This window comes from Schistocerca nitens, chromosome 6, assembly GCF_023898315.1.
Source record: "Schistocerca nitens isolate TAMUIC-IGC-003100 chromosome 6, iqSchNite1.1, whole genome shotgun sequence".
Taxonomy (NCBI): Eukaryota; Metazoa; Arthropoda; class Insecta; order Orthoptera; family Acrididae; genus Schistocerca; species Schistocerca nitens.
Window position 1 is genome coordinate 373,565,486 of NC_064619.1, and position 7,864 is coordinate 373,573,349.

General features: G+C 37.8%; 1 non-coding gene across 1 annotated transcript; it reads right to left on the reverse strand.

The window, feature by feature from the left end:
* Nucleotides 1-1,884: 1,884 nt before the first annotated feature.
* On the reverse strand, nucleotides 1,885-1,964 carry Trnal-uag (transfer RNA leucine (anticodon UAG)). The gene has a single exon. It is a non-coding gene; the product is annotated as a tRNA-Leu (tRNA).
* Between the last annotated feature and the right edge of the window lie 5,900 nt (nucleotides 1,965-7,864).

Below are 7,864 nucleotides of genomic sequence, written 5' to 3' on the forward strand. Positions count from 1 at the left end.
TTTTCTGTAGCATCTAAGATGCGACCTTAGTGTACATTGTGGTTTGTAAGCCTGCTGAGATTTCTAAGAATGCCTGCAGATTTCTTAATTCCTGCTGTTAGATATGAATTAGATTAAGGGGTAATTAACATCAAAGCAGTATTTATATAATGTGAAAAATGAATCACATTTAGTATCTACAGTTTCGCTTGAGTATATGTCCCATTTAACCCTCTGCAACAGGTTATGAAAACTCGTAAGGTACTTTCTTTAATACATCCTGTTTCTATATATTTTACACTGACATGTTTTTTCTGATCACATTTACTATTTGAAGCGGAATGGCCATAAGGTCTGAGAAGCCACTTTCTATTACTTCAACACCCTAACTACAGGTATGTTGCTTAAATTGTTGTGTTGCACCCATCGCCATACCTGGTGATGTCTGCTACTGTACCTTCGAGATTATATTCACTTTCAATTTTGTTGCTACCATCTCATCCAACATCACTTCCTAAACTATCCTCAAATCATAAAATGTATCCCCAAAGTCACGGTTCTTTAAACATGAACAGTAGACATAGACCTGACTGCTGAATCCATAACGATAGTCCCAGTTTCGGTCTCAATGGAACGTTGTAATCTCCTACTCCACCGTTATGCATTAAAATAGCAACAGCGTACGCTTGCGGTCTGTGACACCACATCTGGGACTTTAAGGTTTAATTGTTCTGAAATTTTATCAATAATTGAAAAATAAATGTCATAATAATTAAAATTTTAGTACTAATTTCATATAAACACACAAGGAAAGTTTATGAACAAAAATACTGTGGTCACGAATTTTTCTTATGAACTTCCGAAGAAACCCGTTCAAAAAGTGTTCACTGTGGACCGAACAAACATGAGAAAATCAAAACGAAAAAGGCTTTATTTCTTCAAGTCACCCGATGTGTGTTAGTACTTCTGCACTTTTTTTCACTGAGAGTTCTTCTGATCTGTGCTGTATAATGCAACAAACTTACCTCCAGGGCTCGAGCCTACGTGAGAAATTCGTAAGTCAACAGGTATCAATAGCTTCCTCACTCCACCATTAGAATTATGTATGATAGTTGCTGCGTTCATTAGGTCACATTCTTGTCGAAATGTTCACGAATGTTTGCTCATAAGACAACAGCTCGGAAAAAGACGGTCAACTTCACACCGAGTCCATCAAGAATTTGAAAATTTTATTTTTGTTTCTATAAAGAGATAAGTGTAATTGGTTAACTTATGTTATTGTTCTCGTTATCATTCTGAAGACTAACATAGTCTCGGCAGCCACAAGACAGTGGTCAATTTGTGTGTGTGTGTGTGTGTGTGTGTGTGTGTGTGTGTGTGTGTTTTGCAAAAATAATGACAGTTAATTGTTAAGCAGATCCTTTGAACGCTTCTTTTATCGCAATAATATGGAACGAGTCAGTTTACAAGATATGTATACACGACATAACCAGATCTAGCACATGAGCTGTTATGTGTCAGTCACACAAGTTTTAGATGATTAAAGTTAGACAAAAAGATCAAGCCGAAAACGATTGCAGTAGCCCGTATACAGGTAGATGATGGGAGATTCGATATACTATGTATTTAGCAATTACCATGAACTTCCAGACGGTAAATATAATAGCCAAAATAATTTTCGATACTAACGTGTGGTTATTCAACATAAAACGTTTTTTGAACTTTTTTTGTCAACTCCTCTATGCGTTACCTTTAATTCGATACGATTATTGTTCAGGTTCATACAGGGGAACGAAACGAATGTACTATAATCCTTTATTCTGTCAAAATTAACCAGAGATATAATTTTCGTCCTGATAAAGTCTGTTTAGTGCAGTCATGAATTTGGCAATAAGTAAAAAGTTTTGGCAGCGGTGGGATTCGAACCCACGCCCTTTCGGACTGGTGCCTAAAACCAGCGCCTTAGACCGCTCGGCCACGCTACCTCACGAAGGATACGAACTTATGCAAAAGTCTTAACAAGTTACCATGAAATTTAGTATAAGTATTCTTATTGCACTTCGTCTGATAGGAAACAGTTTTCCAAAGCCTCAAAGCATGCATTTGTGGAAGGAGTTAGTTACAGGAAAATACCGTACGAGAAGTTTATATACGTTTTGAGAGCAACAATGAAGGTTGTAAGAATGCAATAATAATGCTCCTGGAGTCGTGAGATAATTACCAAAAACATTTCAATAATACAACCTTGGGCTCACCAATACCGAATTGAGAAGAGATCTTTCGTACATTAACCAACATAGAAAAACGCTCATGAAGCCTTTAAAAGACATGTTCTATAACCATCAGCCTTGACAATACATGTACTAACGGTAAGCATCTCGCCATGCCTCGAAACAAATATGGATTATACTTCGAATGACGAAGAGAGCATCTCATGAAAATGCGCTTCGTCCAAACCGGACCATGATTAAAAAAAACTTGTCACCCGCTGTGCAGAACTAAGCGTACCGCAGAGTTGGATTAAGGCATTGCGGGGCTCATAGCAAATGCCATGAAGAAGCTCTTGGTTTCCTTCAAGCCTCAAATTTTAGAATATAATATAATGCAGTATCTTACGTCGGTCCCGAAACGATATGTACCTACATTTTCTTGCACAGTTACCGTCACACTAATATTTCTTTCCAAACCTTGAGAAAATATAAGCGCTACCTTACTGCAATCACATTTTTATACAAATTTACTTCTTTAATGCTGTTTTGTCGAAAACTGACATTCTGAGCCCGTGGCTGAGTACGAAATATAGGTTGTCTCTTACATAGAAGATAACAGCAACCAGCTACTTTTTACAATGCTATTTATTTAAATAGCACCGTTACCGATTTTGAACAGACAGACGACTAGTTCACATTAAGATTAATTTTACATCAGCTTTCACTTTTTCTTTTCCAAAAACAAAAAAGCAAAGCTGATGTAAAATTGTAAAAAGTGGCTGATCTATGTAAGAGACCACCTGTATCACTTCATTAAATCTGCGCAAAATAATAAAAGTTAATACAATGACTGAAATGAGATATTCAAAGATCAGAAAATAAGAACAGGAATATATTTCAAATCAAATGAAACAAATAAAAAGAAAGACTACAATCTATTTTGATAAAGATTTTTTTTTAATTACTGTTCTGCATTACCGTACTGAACAAGCGGTGTTCAGCTATAATAAGCGCAGGGTTTTATTCATGAAGCTACGGAGCTACTGGGTAAACTCATTTTACTTTTAATTGTTGTGTGTATCACAAGAAACCATTTTTGTCCCATTTTCACATACGAGAATCCTCGATGGTGGAAGGCTACGCGCTATGAAGTCTGAGAGTTGACACCCAGTCCTTCACCACTCTATGGTTCGTTTCAAAAAGTCAGTCTCATCCCTGGCTCAGGGGCAAATGGATCTTTATTGAATTCGGAATTAAATGAATTATAACGATAACACATTACAATCAGATCCAACACCGGTAGTTGATAACTACATTGTTGCATACGTTGCACATCAAATCTACCTTATTCTTATGTGGTCGAGTAAATAAACAAAGGAAGAAAGCTTACCTTATTGGTCAGTGCTTCTCGTCTTCCGACGACAAACTTCGCAGTTACAACATAAAATTATTTTTCACTGTCTTAGTGTTTTCTACTGTTAAACGATAGTATTCGGGGACAAATTTAGCTATTAACTGTGTTAGGTCAGAATTCATGGAGATAAAAAGACTTAACTCGATCCTGCGACATGGATGACCGCAAGTAACTCTTGGAGCGAGAGAGAGCGCAGTGGGTGACAAATATATTCGCAGTGCCACCTCCAAATTAACGAACAGCTCTTGAACGTAGTTTTCGCCCAACACTTCGAATAAAGAACTTAGGAGAAGATTTTGCGGTTGTTAGCACATTTCAGTAGGTCAGTGATGTCTCGGCCAAGAAAACTACTTAGGAGCTCAAAATTGCTACACAGTTGTATTAATTTTTTTTTCTTTTCTCCAAATCAGGTATCAATCCGTCTATAGTAACCAGAAGAGTATTAATCCACAAAATTTCTTTTCCTTCAAAGCTTTCTTGACTTTTTTTCTTTTTGTGTCTGTTTTGTACATATTTACGTTACTCTTTTCTATGCCAACTTTTTCATGTGTGTTGTACATAGAACGATTCTTTCGAATGTATTGAAGTAAAAAATCGTACCGCCTTATTACAGTCCCAATATCGGTATCAACACTTTAAAACAATGTATTTGTTGCATTAAAAAAATGTCCTCATTGTCGTTGACAAAAATGTTGTCAGTATCGCAGTTTCCAGATTCTGCAGACTCAGCCGCATTACAGTCGCTTCGCATCTTAATGAATCATTTTGAGTTTTAATCAATATATTTCATTTTGACTACAAATTTTTCCAACAGCTCGTAAAAGCAGAGAAGGGCGAAAGCGCGTGATGACAACACTGCCGCACACAATCCTACCAAATCATGGGAATGAGCTGGACCCGGAATATACAAAGCAAGAGAGACCAGCCACTTTGCTTGGATTGTCAGCGACTGAGCCTGGCATAAGTGAATGCCCAAATCATACTTTCTTAATTTATTAATGAATCAGTTAATTCTTCCGGTTTCTGCACTGGATTTGGTAGAACACACTTAAATCTCTCAAACGAAATCCATCTTTTTATAATCCTTTTCATAGCAAAAAAAGACAGCTGATCCATATGTGTAACAGCTGGGGTAAATCAAATAGGGTGGAAAAATATTTACTTTTCTTCACTTCATTTACAATGTACTTCATCACGCTGTCTGCCAGAACTGATATAGAATTCTTCTCAAAACTGAAAGTTCTGTATGTAAAACAATCGAATTCTGCTATTAGCTGTAGTTCATTCTCGAAATTTCCGGAAAGTGTTGACCCAGTCCCAAAATTGTAACCCCTGAAAGATAGGCCTTGTGTGGAAAAGTTTTTAACCACAATAACAACTCCTTTTAACACGTTCCTCCAATATTGTGCTTCTGTATCTAGCTGAGATGTTAGTTTATTATTCCCTCCCTCTCTCTGTAATTTGTCCACTACCTTTTAATGTTAACACACATTTCCTATGTTCGGCTAAATTTTCAAGGGAACCAGGACTGGCCGTTTTTCGAGTCATTAAATCCCTCATTAGGTTTTGCCAACCTCAGTGTTGGATTAAACGGTAAAGTGTAGGACAAAATACACTACTCTCGCTTTGAGCTTATGGTATACCAACAATAGTCTTTGTTCTTTCAGGCCACAGCTCGTGGTTCTGAGAAACTTGCCTCGCGAAGTCAAGGTAAATTACTGATCAAAATGCATCTTCTGTGCCACATGACCTTGTTTAGCGACATAATCGCGAAGGATTTCATTTATCATCTAGTCCACAGGATAGTCAGAAACTACCATTATCATTATTCGCATTAAATGCTCCATTTGGGGCAACTCAGATGATGGTTTCCGCGCCATTATTATTGTAACACCGGAAACGCCTGACGCAATTGACACATTGCACTATTTTCGATACTATTCACCACATTGTAACGCTCTGATGTTTCTAGGCTCGAGATCGAGCTGGAACTAGCTGGTTGTGATTGCTTATTTTAAACAGCACATCGATTTTTGCACTTTTTCTCACACTTTTCTCTTTTTTCATTGCCTCATTTTTTTTGCAAGTATCTGGTACCGATAACCACTTACTCCTCTCCAACTGTCGCTCATTTTAAATCACAAACTAAACAGTAAACAACGCATTCTTTACAGTTTCAAATTAAACTGAACTACCAGCGAAGCAGGCTGTTGTTAGAATGACTGGCGGTATATTATTTGAATCTGAATGGGCATTGTTGATCGTAGACACCAGCTGCTCCTATCACAGTGTTAGCGGTGTCTCCCACCACAAAGCTTAATTGCGAGCAACGAGATTTGCCTTCTTAAAGCATACCACATAAGAAGTTACGACAGTGAATATTGGTCTCATTGTCACGACGTAAAGACATTATTACAACAGAACCTAACCTTTTCCGTTGCGTGTCCAGACTGTTAATGAAATTTGAGCTGATTGTTTACAATGTTATCATATTCATTTCAATGAAAGTCAAGTTCTCATCCTCTTTTCAAGAGTTACGAATAAAATGCTTTAAAAACACTAACAGATTACAAGCCACCCAGTAAAATCCGCCACCCTAGGCAGCCTCCAAGGCCTAAATTAGCCTATGATGGTATCCTATTAGTCCACAGCGACCGTGAAAGAAACGACACAAAAGAAACTCAGGAACTGCGGAAATAAAACAGTAGTCCAACAAGAAAGCAACGTCCACTCTAGACCAGTGGTTCCCAAACTTTTCCTCTGACGGAGGATCACTTTGAAAACCCTGATCCTCTGATGGAGCACCTTGTTTATTTCGAAGGTTAATAAAATTTATAAAATGGAGAAAAACTATTTTACTCCGTGATTACTTCAATTTTAAATTATAACTAATAACACAAGAGATCAAACAAATTTTAAAAAAATACTTAAGTCAAAATATAGAAAAGAGTCATGTTTTTAATAGTTTTTCACAGAGCACATAATCACTTCCCGTGGAACACTTTTATTCGGTGGAACACAGTTTGGGAAACTCTGCTCTAGACAGCTCGTATCAAAAATACTGTAGGAAAGTTAAATACACTGCAGGAGTGAACGGCTGTAATAGTATACTTACAAAAATAAATATGATGTCGATGAATTACATTCTCATTGGTAATCAACAGAACCCTATTGTAATTGATCGGATTATTAGGACTAGCTCGGACATTAGGGAATTCCCCGGTATGTAAAGAAGCAACAAGACATATTTAACCAACACTTAAATAATTGTAAAAGTGTTATGTAACTTAAATTAAAAATTTCAAATAATTTGCTCTTTAAATCTCGGTTTAAACATACGTGACCCAGAGACCCGACCTTGTGGTATAAGTTACAGAAAAGTCACCTCGTCAGTTAAGGGTTAAGAAATTTGTAATGTTACATTACCATGGAGAGAAATGAACCGATTGAAGTCAGTAACCAAGTTTCTGTACAATACTGAAATACTTTAAAGGTGAATTTCTTACTTGCACAACAAGCAATATGCAGAAATTTCTGCTCTATCTTTACACAAAAAAACTGCTTGTTCTGTACCCAAACGTTTTCAAGAAAAAAAAAACACAATGTCAGTGGAATTCCATTTCTTTTCCATGTAACGTGTTCTGGTACAGAGTAAATAACGGTATTTTGCGCTAATGTTGGTTAATTTTGTACGATGTTAATTTGTTCACACAACTGCTGAAAACAATATTAGTCGGCAACGCCGAGTGGACACGCGGTTTGAGACGCCATGCACGAATTGCGCGGCCCCTCCCGCCGGAGGTTCGAGCCCTCCCCCTCGGGCATGTGTGTGTGTGTGTGTGTGTGTGTGTGTTGTTGTTGTTGTTGTTGTTAGCACAAGTTAGATCACACACACGCACACACATACACACACGCGCACACACACGCAATATTGGTTGTAAACAGGTCTTTGTGTTTGTAGCCCATAGATGTAGTGTGATAACTTATTTCATATTCAAATGTGTGTGAAATCCTAAGGGACCAAACTGCTAAGGTCATCGGTCCCTAGTCTTGCACACTACTTAAACTAACTTAGACTAACTTATGCTAAGAACTGTGGTGTCATCGCTAGACACCACACTTGCTAGGTGGTAGCTTTAAATCGGCCGCGGTCCATTAGTACATGTCGGACCCGCGTGTCGCCACTGTGTGATCGCAGACCGAGCGCCACCACACGGCAGGTCTAGAGAGACGTGCGAGAACTCGCCCCAGTTGTACGACG